The sequence below is a fragment of the Rhipicephalus microplus genome, unplaced genomic scaffold (genome assembly GCF_043290135.1).
Source record: "Rhipicephalus microplus isolate Deutch F79 unplaced genomic scaffold, USDA_Rmic scaffold_32, whole genome shotgun sequence".
NCBI lineage: Eukaryota > Metazoa > Arthropoda > Arachnida > Ixodida > Ixodidae > Rhipicephalus > Rhipicephalus microplus.
The window spans coordinates 1,403,818-1,416,820 of NW_027464605.1; positions in this window are offsets into that span (position 1 = coordinate 1,403,818).

Below are 13,003 nucleotides of genomic sequence, written 5' to 3' on the forward strand. Positions count from 1 at the left end.
TGTGCTGTGCGACCTCCACAGCCGGGTCCGAACCAACTAGTATGAAAGTCTTCACCACGACTCTTCATATATCAGGTGCTATACACTCTTTGAAATACTTAAATAGGTATGAGTAGCTGGAAAGTTTGAGAGTCCTTCCAATCAACCATTTCTTGCAACATATAGAAGTGTCTGTGCAAGTGTTCGCACGTATGGAACGTTAAACACACCTTGATTGCTCTTATGGTAGGCTGCAAGGCACTGTATATCACCAAAACTTTTTTCAAAACATGACCAGTTTAGATAAGGCGTATGTGGAGATTAACAAGAGCACACGCGTGAAGAAGGTTATAGGTCTTGCGCTCAACACAAAGACAATGATAGTTTCGAAGACATGTTAGAAGAACACGACTGTTTGGCGTACAGCGCAAGGGCGCTTTTATTTCATCCTGTCGGGGGTCGTATGACTGTAGATCACCATGATAATATGTCTGCAAGTTTCGATCACTTGAGTGACCAGCTGCGACACTCTCGGCGTCGAGGGAAATTCCTGTAACTCTCATCTGCATACAGAGTGGGGCGACGTTCCAGAGCGAGGAACGTAGCGTGGGTATGACGTCACGTTTCTGGTGTCTTCCGGAACTGGCCAACCAACTTCTCGAACGGGTCGCACAGCACGCCGGCACGTAGGCAAATTATTTAAGAGAATGCCCGCTGCGTCCCATGCCACATGACAGCGGTATCTGCGGACTCAGTGATGGCACTGCCAGCGTTGCAAGCTGCTCTTCCGAGGCTGCATTCTGGTGAATGTTCCGGCACTCCGAGAAGAGCGAAGGGAACCCGCCTCGTTCACGAACTGGCGCAAGCGTCGTTGGAAGCCCCGTAGGCAATGAAGCGGAATACAGGCCGTCGCACGGATGCACTACGAGGTCTATGGGACGGTGCAGGTTTGCTGCTCGAGGTGAAGTTGACAGAAGGGTCTTCAGCCTTCGGAGTGGTACGCGGACCACGACACGCTGGGGTTCGTACGGCGTGGCTGAACCTGGGCCGACCGGAACATCGGCCTCTTGGGGATCGCTGAAGGTCGCAGAGTGAGGCTGCATTGGCGGTGCCTCTTTTCCAGTGGCCGTTCGCTTACAAGGGAGACCACGTCCGCAGTTTGGAACGACTGGTTAGCGAGCTCGTGCACTGCTGTGGCAACACTTTTAAAGCTCGTGCCACCTGCGCGCGTGAAGGGCGAGCACAGCAAGGAAAAAAAGAAAAAAAAAGAAAGCAATCCTTGCGCGAGAATTGGGTCAACTGATGGTGATAATTCAATCAGGCCCACTATCGGTATAAAACACAATCAAAATGAAAGAGAGAGAGAGAAGCCTGAAGGTGAGTAGCCGCCATATGTATAAAAAAGCATTACAGCAATATTACGAATGAAATAAACTGGTCATAAGTGATGTGGTGTCGTGGTTTCGGTTCTGGTTTTGGAACTGGTTTGCTGGCCCCTAGAGGGCGTTGTACATATGTATAGATTAAGGTCCCTAGATGAAACAAGGCAGCGTCACTCATTGTTCTCGAGCCGTCCTCCTCACTCTCTCGATTACTCCTCTTTTTCTCTGCCATCCGCGTCGGTAATTTGTGCATTACTCGCACGTGATCTTGCAAATGGCTGGTGGTGTTATTTATTATTGTGCAAAAGGTTCAAAACGAGTACGCATGCGCATATGGCTCCAGCCGGATTCTCGCCGTGACCAGAAGACAAAATCGTAGCCAGAACATAAACTGAAAAGGAGGAGCGTTTCGGTGTGCGCTAAGTCGACTAAGATTGTTTCGCCATGCTCGTTCAATGCAACATCTGCGTTTTTCAGCAATGCTGCGTTGCCGTAAACAACAGAAAATGGTTTCGCTCTCTTCAACTTACCTCGTGCTTTCCGAGATGAAGCGCACCATGAAGTGCAACTATGAACCATTTCACGCGAATGCTTTCGTGCAACTCCGTCAACGTATGTCGACGCGGATCTGCGATGCGAGTTCACTTGTCGGTTTTTATCGAAACGCCAGGCGCGCGTCTAATGCGTGTCTAGTGCATGCCAGTTGGTACAAATACATGTGGGTATGCACGTATACAGAGCAGCTGTAGGTTGTAATCAACGCACCTTCAGAAACATTCACTCTTCACCAGTTCCCGCTTGAGCCGAAACGCGCTGCTTCGAGACATCTCGCCAGTAGAACTCTCACTTTTCAGGAAGTTCCCAGCACCGCATCAGAATCACTTGGCATCACGTTTGTCCAAATGGGCACATTTAAAAAAAACGTCATCGCAGTGCTGCTGGACGAGTGTTCGTACCAGTCTGGTCGTAGTTTTTTTTCTTGCGTGTGCAAAAGCCAGTTGTAATCAATCGTCACAACGTTACGCCCTGTGGCCACTTACAGGATCCAACAAGAAGCACGTTCACAGTGTCACAACACGAAGAAAACACAATCGGAGAAGTGAACTAGTTAGAACTGGAGGAAATACCACGGCCGTGGAACTAAAATGTACTACGCGAGACGCCATGGCTAGTGGTGTAAAGTATAGAACTGCACAACGTTGCTGGTTGAGCATTGATCAGGCACTACCAGAATTAATGTACGCAGATAATATAGTGCTGATGGCCAACAACAAGAAAGAGTTGCAGAGATTGATGGACATTTGCGGTAATGAGGGATATAGGTTAGATTTCAGGTTCAGTAAGGAAAAATCAGCAGTCATGATTTTCAATGATAACGAAGGTAGTGAGCTTAGAATACAGGAGGTCACGCTAAAGATAACAGATAAATACAAATATATGGGCGTATGGATAAGCAATGGGACCGAGTACCTGAGGGAACACGAAATATACGTGACGACTAAAGGTAACAGGAATGCAGCAGTGATGAAAAATAGGGCACTGTGGAAATACAATAGGTATAATGTGAGAGGAATACGGAAAGGGGTCATGGTTCCTGGGCTGACGTTCGGCAATGTGGTCTTGTGCATGAGACCAGAAGGTCAAGCAAGATTAGAAATTAAGCAACGTGGAATAGGTAGGCTTGCTTTAGGAGCTCACGGGAATACACTAAATCAGGGAGTACAAGGTGATATGGGATGGACATCATTTGAGGTCAGGGAAGCTAGCAGCAAGATAAAATTTGAGAAGCGATTGAGAGAAATGGGGGAGGAGCGTTGAGCTAGCAAGGTTTTCAGCTACTTGTACATGAAGAATGTCGATACACAATGGCGGAAGCGAACCAGAAAATTGACTGGTAAATACTTGGAAAACAGCAAGGGGCAAAGAGAATCATCGGTTAAGAAGAAGGTGAAGGAAGCTGAAACCGATATGTGGAGAATTGGCATGATTAAGAAGTCCCCACTAGAGATCTATCGAACTTTTCAACAGGAAATTGCCAAGGAAAGGATCTATGATAATACTCGGGGTAGTTTTCTACTGTTTGAGGCCAGGACGGGAGTATTGCGAACCAAGACATATCAGGCCAAATATGAAGGGGTAGACACGGCATGAAGTGCGTATGGAGAGGAAGAGGAAACTGCGCAACACTTGATAATGTTCTGTAAAGGGCTTCACCCTATAGTTCAGGATGATGGCGCAGAGTTATTCAAAGCACTGGAGTTTAGGGACATGTAGTGAGGGCAAAATGAACTTTAAGCGGGTAGAATTAACTAGAAGGAGGTTATCTGATTGGTGGCTGAAGTCAAGGCACGAGTGAAAATTAAACCCTTCACTGCAAAGCACGAACCCTAAACCTCACTATTTAAGAGAAAAAATAAATCTAGTTTTTGGTTCATAAGGCATTACGGCTTGGTGGCACTAGCCACCGCCTGATCTAAAGGGTACAGCCACATCCATCCATCCATCCATCCATCCATCCATCCGTCCGTCCGTCCGTCCGTCCGTCCATCCGTCCGTCCGTCCGTCCGTCCATCCATCCGTCCGTCCGTCCATCCGTCCGTCCGTCCATCCGTCCATCCATCCATCCATCCATCCATCCATCCATCCATCCATCCATCCATCCATCCATCCATCCATCCATCCATCCATCCATTCATCCATCCACTTCAGAGTTTCGCATCTGTTTTCCGCGCGCCGACACCGCCGTAGGACCACGGTGATTGGGTTATTTGTGTCACGTGACCTTCCCTCGCCATATCCCTTGCAATCACGGTAGGCGCCCCCGCGTGGAGACGTTTCTTTTGCTGTTGAACGAGCATTGCGGACAGACTTTAACGTGCCAGCTACGTATTTTTGACGGATTATCATCAAGCGTACGTGCCAGAACCATGCCTGGCTGCTGCGCCTTCGGGTGCAGCAATCGAACGGAGTCTGGGAAGGCAATGTTTTGCATTCCGACCGGAAAAAACGACTAGCAACGATTTTCGGCGTAGCTGCACAGAATCGCCCGCAAGAATTTTGTGTCTTCGAAGAACACCCACTTGTGCGAGGTAAGTTGGTGAAGTCTCCAAGTGCAATAATAGTAGCGTTACAAGTTGGACGAGTTGGTGGTAATTAATTTTGCTCTCCAGATTAGAATAACAGATAGGTGAGATAAATGGTACAACAGGTCATTCGTTTTCGCTTTTGCAATTGCGTCTTAGCACTGTTGTATGGGAGATGCGGTGGTTTGTTGGGCTTGTTTTAATGTGGTTGAAATATTTACGCGTTCTGTTTTCGTGGCTTGTTCGAGCAATTGCGTGCTACGCTCATACGAACAGAGATTTATTGTGTGGAGCGTTCAACCAGTCGGCATTGACGGCATGACAAGCCTCCAATTAACGGGACAGAAACACAACTGGGAGTGTGCACGAAGTAAGAGTGATTTGCGATTTACGTGATCGTATTCCGGGGATTTATTCCGTAACTTTGTGACGATGTTTAGCCGGCCAAGAATGGCAAAAAAGTTCCACTAATGTTAGTGTGTCTGCAGAATTCGTTTCGGGAAAGTTGGTTTAGTTGTACATACAAAGTTTGAACGGAGAGGTTCCAGTGGTTTCGTTCTTTTTCATCAACATGTTTCCGCCTTTATATTGTCACGGGGTCGTGACGTGGCCCAAGACAGGAGACTTCGTGTTGAGAATTAACTGTTTATTTGGGCGAACCAGTGCCCGGTAAACGGAAAGTCCAATTACAGCAGCAGTCTCGGACTGAAAGCGGTGAACGGAGCGTCGGCATTCGATCAACAACTGACAAGCGGCGAAGCGCGTCGGCATTAGTACTCTTGCCGTCGAATGTTCTAGCGTTATCGCTGGCGGTGGCGTAGGTTCCAGAACAATCTGTACCGTTCGCACAGTGGGCGTGATCTTATCGAAATGATCTACTACAGTCGGGAACCTTCTCGAAAACTGCAGGCGTGGTTTGCGCTGAGAATCGTGTGGTGTTTTCGGACGATTGATTGATTGATTGATATGTGGGGTTTAACGTCCCAAAACCACTATATGATTATGAGAGACGCCGTAGTGGAGGGCTCCGGAAATTTAGACCACCTGGGGTTCTTTAACGTTCACCCAAATCTGAGCACACGGGCCTACAACATTTCCGCCTCCATCGGAAATGCAGCCGCCGCAGTCGGGATTCGAGGTGTTTTCGGACGATAACAAAAGCTTTAGAAATGGAACGTGGCATTGCCCCCCTCTGAAAAAAGGCATCGTCCCGATGCTTTAACTAAAGATGAAGGTACAATAATAATGCAAGAAAGTACAATGAATAAATTACGATACAACAATAATACAAAACAACACGGTTTCACTTTGTTAACGCGCATGAAACGGCTTGAGGCGCGCGACATGAACGACTTCAGGTCGCGATCGGCGTCGTTGAGAGTTCGTGATGCCGTCGGGGACAACCTCGTAATGCCGTCGGGGATGCCGTCGGGGACAACCTCGTCGGGGACAACCTCGGCCGAGACGTCGAACCACCCTGTAGGGTCCGAAGTACCGTCGCGGAAGCTTTTCACTTAGTCCACGTCGGCGTATCGGCGTCCACACCCAAAACCGTTCACCAGGCTGGTATTCCACGAAGCGTCGTCGAAGGTTGTAACTGTGGCTGTCGGTCATCTGTTGATTCTTGATACGGAGACGCGCAAGTTGTCAGGCTTCTTCGGCGCGTTGAAGGTACTCGCTCACATCGAGGTTTTCTTCGTCGGTGACGTTGCGTAACATGGCATCGAGCGTCGTTGCCAGACTCCTTCCGTAAACCAATTTGTATGGAGATATCTGCGTCGTCTCCTGCACCGCCGTGTTGTATGCGAAGGTCACATACGGAAGAATGGCGTCCCACGTCTTGTGTTCGACACCGACGTACATTGACAGCATGTCGGCGATCGTCTTGTTAAGCCGCTCGGTGAGGCCGTTGGTCTGTGGGTGGTACGCTGTCGTCCGGCGGTGGTATGTTTGGCTCTATGCCAAGATCGCTTGAGTTAAGTTGGCAGTGAACGCCGTTCCTGTGTCGGTGATAAGGACCTCCGGGGCGCCGTGACGTAGGACGATATTTTCGACGAAGAACTTAGCTACCTCGGATGCACTGCCTTTTGGCAGAGCTTTTGTCTCGGCGTAGCGGGTGAGGTAATCGGTAGCTACCACGATCCACTTGTTTCCGAAAGCCGACGTCGGGAACGGCCCCAGTAGGTCCATACCAATCTGCTGGAAAGGTCGGCAAGGTGGATCAATTGGCTGCAGAAGTCCCGCTGGCCTTGTCGGCGGTGTTTTGCGTCGCTGGCAGTCCCGGCATTTCCTGACATAACGAGTGACGTCGGGAGTAAGACGTGGCCAGTAGTACCTTTCTTGTATCCTCACGAGCGTGCGAGAAACACCGAGGTGCCCTGCCGTCGGATCGTCGTGCAGGGCCTGCAGGAGTTCTGGTAGCAGAGCTGAAGGCACCACAAGGAGGTACTTAGCTCGAAGCGGTTAAAAGATTTTCTTTTGTAGAAGACCGTTTCTTAGAAAGAACGATGCAAGTGCGCGCTTGAATACCTTCGGGACTTCGGCGGTCCTGCCTTCGAGGTATTCTATTAGGGCCTTAAGTTCCGGGTCAGCCCGCTGTCGTTCAGCGAAGTCGTCGGTAGTTATCGTTCCCAAGAAGTAGTCGTCATCCGGGTCGACGGGTAGTGGTTGGTCGACAGGCGCACGAGAGAGACAGTCGGCGTCGGAGTGTGTTTGCCGGACTCGTAAATGACAGTAATGTCATATTCTTGAAGTCTCAGGCACTATCGTGCGAGGCGACCTGAAGGGTTTTTCAAGGTGGCTAGCCAACACAAGGCGTGGTGGTCGCTCACAATTTTGAAGGGCCTGCTGTAGAGGGAGGGGCGAAATTTTGACGTAGCCCAGATGATGGCGAGGCACTCCTTTTCTGTTGTGGAATAATTTGCTTCTGCTTTGGATAGCGATCGGCTGGCGTAACTAATAACCCTTTCAAGTCCTTCAGCCCTCTGCAAAAGAACGGCGCCAAGACCTACGCTGCTTGCGTCAGTGTGTATTTATGTCTCGGCGAATTCGTCGAAATGGGCAAGTAACGAAGGCGTCTGGAGGCGATGTTTAAGCTCCTTGAAAGCGTGTTCCTGTGGCGTTTCCCACTTGAACTCCACGTCGGCCTTGGTAAGGTTAGTGAGAGGATCGGCGATGCGGGCGAAGTTTTTCACGAACCGCCTATAATAGGCACACAGGCCCAGAAATCGGCGCACGGCTTTCTTGTCAGTGGGCGGCGGGAAGACGGCGATGGCGGCTGTTTTCCGTGGATCGAGACGAACTCCAGACTTGCTTATAACGTGCCCCAGAAACAAGAGCTCCTCATACGCAAATTTGCTCTTTCCTGGCTTCAGTGTGAGTCTGGAAGTCTTGATGGCTTGAAGTACTGCTCCAAGGCGTCGAAGATGCTCGTCGAAACTTGAGGAAAACACGGCGACGTCGTCCAAGTACACAAGGCAAGTCTGCCACTTCAATCCTGCCAGTACTGTATCCATAACGCGTTTGAAAAGTTGCAGGCGCTGAGCAAAGGCCGAAGAGCATCACCTTAAACTCGAAGAGGCCGTCTGGTGTTATAAACGCCGTCTTCTCCCGGTCTCTTTCGTCGACTTCGATTTGCCAATAGCCAGTCTTGAGGTCCATTGACGAAAAGTACTTGGCGTTATGGAGCCGATCAAGTGCGTCGTCTATTCGTGGGAGAGGATACACGTCTTTTCTTGTGATTTTGTACAGGCGGTGATAATCGACGCAAAAACGTAGGGTCCCATCCTTTTTCTTCACTAACACCACGGGGGATGCCCGTGGACTCTTGGACGGCTGGATAATGTCATCCCGCAGCATTTCATCAACTTGTCTCTTCATGGCCTCACGTTCTCGCGTCGAAACCCTGTACGGACTCTGACGGAGTGGTCTGGCATTTTCTTCGGTTATGATGCGATGCTTCGTGATTGGGGTCTGCTGAAATTTTCAATGATGATGAAAAGCAATCTTCGTATTGCAGGAGCCGGGCCTTGAGCTGTTCTTGCTTATTCAAAATTTCCGGAGCCCTCCACTACGGCGTCTCTCATAATCAAATGGTGGTTTTTGGACGTTAAACCCCACAAATCAATCAATCCGCTATTCTTGCTTATCGTTCGGGAAGTCTGGGATTGACGTCGAAAGCTATGAGAGGGGCTTGGTTCCTCTGAGCAGTTTCCGCAGAATCGGCGAGGGCGAAAGCACTGGTGGCTTCGACAATTTCTTCGATGTATGCGACCGTTCTTCCTTTGTTCACATGTTTGTACTCATTGCTGAAATTCGTGAGCATAACCGTTGCTTTGCCTCCCCGCAGCTCTGCAATTCCTCTTGCGAGGCAAATATTTCGGGTGACCAACAGATGCTGACTGCCTTCAACGACGCCTTCCAAGTCAGGTGATTTGGGAGCGCCGACTGAAATAATGACGCTTGAGCGAGGCGGAATGGTGACTTGTTCTTCCAGCACATTCAAGGCATGGTGTCCTGACGGCGTGCGCGGCGGTAGTGCTTCTTCTGTGGATAACGTTATCGACTTTGTTTTTAGGTTGATGACAGCACCATGGAGGCATAAGAAGTCCATGCCAAGGATGACATCTCTCGAGCAACGCTGTAGGACTACGAAGTCTGTAGGATAAATACGGCCGTTAATGGTGACTCTCGCTGTGCAGTTTCCTGCAGGCGTTACGAGATGACCTCCGGCTGTGCGGCATTCAGGGCCTTTCCAAGCTGTCCTATCTTTCTTTAACTTCGCGGCGAACGACCTACTGATGACAGAATAGTCGGCTCCAGTATCGACGAGAGCGTCCACACTGTGGCCGTCGATAAGAACGTCGAGGTCGCTAGTTCGCCGTCTCGTTTACAGTTAGGGCGTGGCGTCGGGTCACGGCTGCGTCGGCTTGTTCCGCTGCTTCCATGTTGCGTCGTCAGGCCACCTTCGGTAAGTGAGCTTTCGCCGTCAGGGCTTTGCCTGGTTGGCGTTGTGTTCGGAAAGCTCCGTCACGGCGTCGTCGTCGTCGTCGGAGGATCTTCGGTAGTTCGTCGCACAGCAACCACACCTCCACCGGTTGCTGCCCTTAGTTTTCCGGATACGGGCTAGGAGACCGGCCCCGCGTACGGCCAGAGTACTGCCGGTGGTGCGGTGACGTGCGGCGGCTGGGCTACGGCGAACGCGAAGGGTTTCGTGGTGTCCACCGAGTTCCTGTCAGGTAGTCGGCGATGTCACGTGGTCGTTCTCCTGGCTGTGGATGCGGTGCATTGACGGCGAAGCCACGCAGTCCCATCAGTCGGAACTGGCAACGGCGGTATGTGTTTCCGGCCTCGCCGCAGTGGTAGCAAAGCGGGCGATGGTCAGTGGTGCGCCAGACGTCAGTCTTCCTCGGTGCACTGCGCGTGGCCGCTGGCGAACGGTATGACGTTGGCGGGGGTGGTGGCGGCGGTGGCGTCTGTCGACGGAAGTGCGACGGGGTGACGTTTTGGCGTGGACGGGGAGGAGCGTTGTGGCGCAGTGCAGCGGCGTAGCTCATAGCTTCCGGCTCGGGCAGCGGTGCGTGGGGAATTTGAAGCGATTGCCGAACTTCTTCTCGCACAATGTCGGCGATTGAATCCACTTGAGGCTGCGCCAAAGACAACAGCTTACGCAGCTCTTCCCGCACGATCGTTCGGATCGTTTCACGCAGATCTCCGGAGTTACTGGCTTGAGCAGCAGCGCAGTCTGCAGTCAGGCGACGATTATACTGTCTGGTGCGCATGTCCAGGGTCTTTTCGATAGTGGTTGCTTCAGCTACAAATTCTTGGACGGTTTTCGGTGGGTTTCTCATCAGTCCCGCGAAGAGCTCCTGTTTGACCCCTCGCATGAGGAAACGAACTTTTTTCTCCTCAGGCATGTCTGGGTCAGCGTGACGGAATAGTCGGTTCATTTCTTCTGTGAAAATGGCAACATTTTCATTTGGTAGCTGAACCCGGGTCTCTAATAGAGCAGCGGCCCTCTTTTTGCGAGCGACGCTCACGAACGTTTGCAGGAATTCGCCGCAGAAAACATCCCACGTTTGGAGCGTGGACTCCCGATTTTTGAGCCAGGTCCTTGCGGTGTCTTCCAAATAGAAGAACACACGACGCAGCTTTTCGTCATGGTCCCAATGGTTGAGGGCGGCCACACGGTCGTATGTTTCTAGCCAGGACTCCGGGTCTTCGAACGATGACCCATGGAAAATTGTTGGTTCCCTGGGTTGGTGCATGACCATCGTGAGCTGGGACGCTGCGGTTGTCATTGTCGCTGCAGTCGCGGTCATGGCCTTGGTCTTCCGCGCCTTGTCTTGTAGAAGCCCGTACTCCGGTGGTAGCCCTTGCTGTCGGCGGCTTGTTCGCTGCTCCTGGTTGGCGTCAATGTCTTCTCCGCGACGTGGGCTGGGTTCACGGCTTGACGGGGCGTTCGGTACATGAACAAAGCAGCACCTCCACCAGATGTCACGGGGTCGTGACGTGGCCGAAGACAGGAGACTTCGTGTTGGGATTTAACTGTTTATTTGGGCGAACCTGTGCACGACAAACGGAAAATCCAATTACAGCAGCAGTCTTGCACAGATAGCAGTCTCGGACTGGTAGCGGCAAACGGAGCGTCGGCCTTCGATCAACAACTGACAAGCGGCGAAGCGCGTCGGCGTTTGTACTCTTGCCATCGAATGTTCTAGCGTTATCGCTGGCGGTGGCATAGGTTCTAGAACAATCTGTACCGTTCGCACAGTGGGCGTGATCTTATCTAAATGATCTACTACAGTCCTTAACCTTCTCGAAAACTGCAGGCGTGGTTTGCGCTGAGAATCGTGTGGTGTTTTCGGACGATAACAAAAACTTGGGAAATGAAACGTGACAATATTCCAACTTATAAGACTGAATAAATGTGGACGGCCGTTTGCATAAATTTATTTTAAAGGAAGATTCCTAGTTTATTTTATAGTGTTACTTTGTAGTGACACGTATCTCGAAAGAGTATGGCCACTAGCGTGGGTCGGGCTCAGCGAGCCGCAGTTAACCATCGCCGACGCGAGAACACGATACTGCTCAAGGTCGCAACTCTTTATTGTCTGTGGCAACACCAAACGCAGTACAGCCCGTTGCAAAGGCGCGGCGGGAAAGCAAATGGGCTTACCCACGCCTCGTGTGCAAAGTACCACACAGGGTGCCACGAGCACGTCTCCGTGGTAAAAGTGATTCACGGAGGCACCGGGACCAAGGCCCAGTTGCTCGAGTGAGGGCAAAGGTGCTGGCGTTGGCTGCGTTGGCTTCGAAGAGATACGGCTCGGCGTAGCCTGCCTACGCACTACAAACCCGCACCACTCTTTGGCCAAGCGTTCGGAAGGGGGAGGGGTGACATAAGGGAAGCGTTCGCCGCGGGCGCAAGGCGCTGTTGGCGAAGTCCAAACGATCCCCACAGGGAGCTGACGGACGGAAAAGAAAAAAAAAACCATATCGTCTCCGGAGAGTATCTGACCCACTCCCGACGCACGCGCGCTAAACCTCCCGGGAGACCCTGCGCGCGGTGCCACAGTCGACATCCGCAACCGGGTGAGAGGGGTTAAACGTCACTCAGCTCTCCCAGGGCAGCAGACAGTGGAGGAGGGGAGTCTTGTCAGCACACGAGAACGGCAGAAAAGGTGGCAAAGTCCGCGCAAAGGCTGCGGGATAGCCGTAATTCACAAATCTTCAACTGTGCTCCTGTTTCTCTCACTGTTGTGTTACACAACTCGGGGCCCCCCTCTTCCATGCCTGCCTTTTCATCTGAGATAGCACCCTTTTATCCTGTTTTGCATTCGAAACTAGGAAATAGTGAGAAAGCATACATGAAAACGCCTCTGGTACTTTAGGAATGTGGTTGTGGCCTCAACACGAAAAGTGTTATTTTCAAGATGTCGGCAGCAACTATATTCCCTATTCAAGAATTTCTCATGACTATTAAAGCATTTTGAAACAATAGGCCAAGGTAACGTAAGTCACATTTTTTCCTGACGCACAATCAACAGGACCACTTCCTTCCGGATGGTCTTGAGAAACCAAGAGTGGATGGCAAAAATAAGTTGAAGTGTATCGCAGTGCCAAGCATTTTATAGCATAGACCACACAAAAATCCCACAAAGCCTCCATTTTCTCGTGTAGTCTCACAACCAGGATGCCTGCAGCCAATGCCAGATAACCCAGGCAAAGCACTGGAAGTGCCACAATTGACAGACAACCAAGGTGCACTTGAGAACCCAGAGGAAACACCGCATCGCGAGAAGGCACCTGCGAGCTCGGAAGGCAATGACGAGTCTTTTGTGGATGGAGGCACAAGGATGGAATGCTCTGTAGCAGGTACCTTATGTAATCACGCAGTTGGAGGCTAATTCAATGCAGGAAAACATTAACGAAGTGAAATACTTCTGAGTAGTATTTGAGTCTTGTTCAGGGGGTATCTGTGGCTTTCGTTTTATGGAACTAGAGTTACCAGTGGAAACTACATGTGCGTACAAATACGCAAGTCCTTTGCTGCAAAAC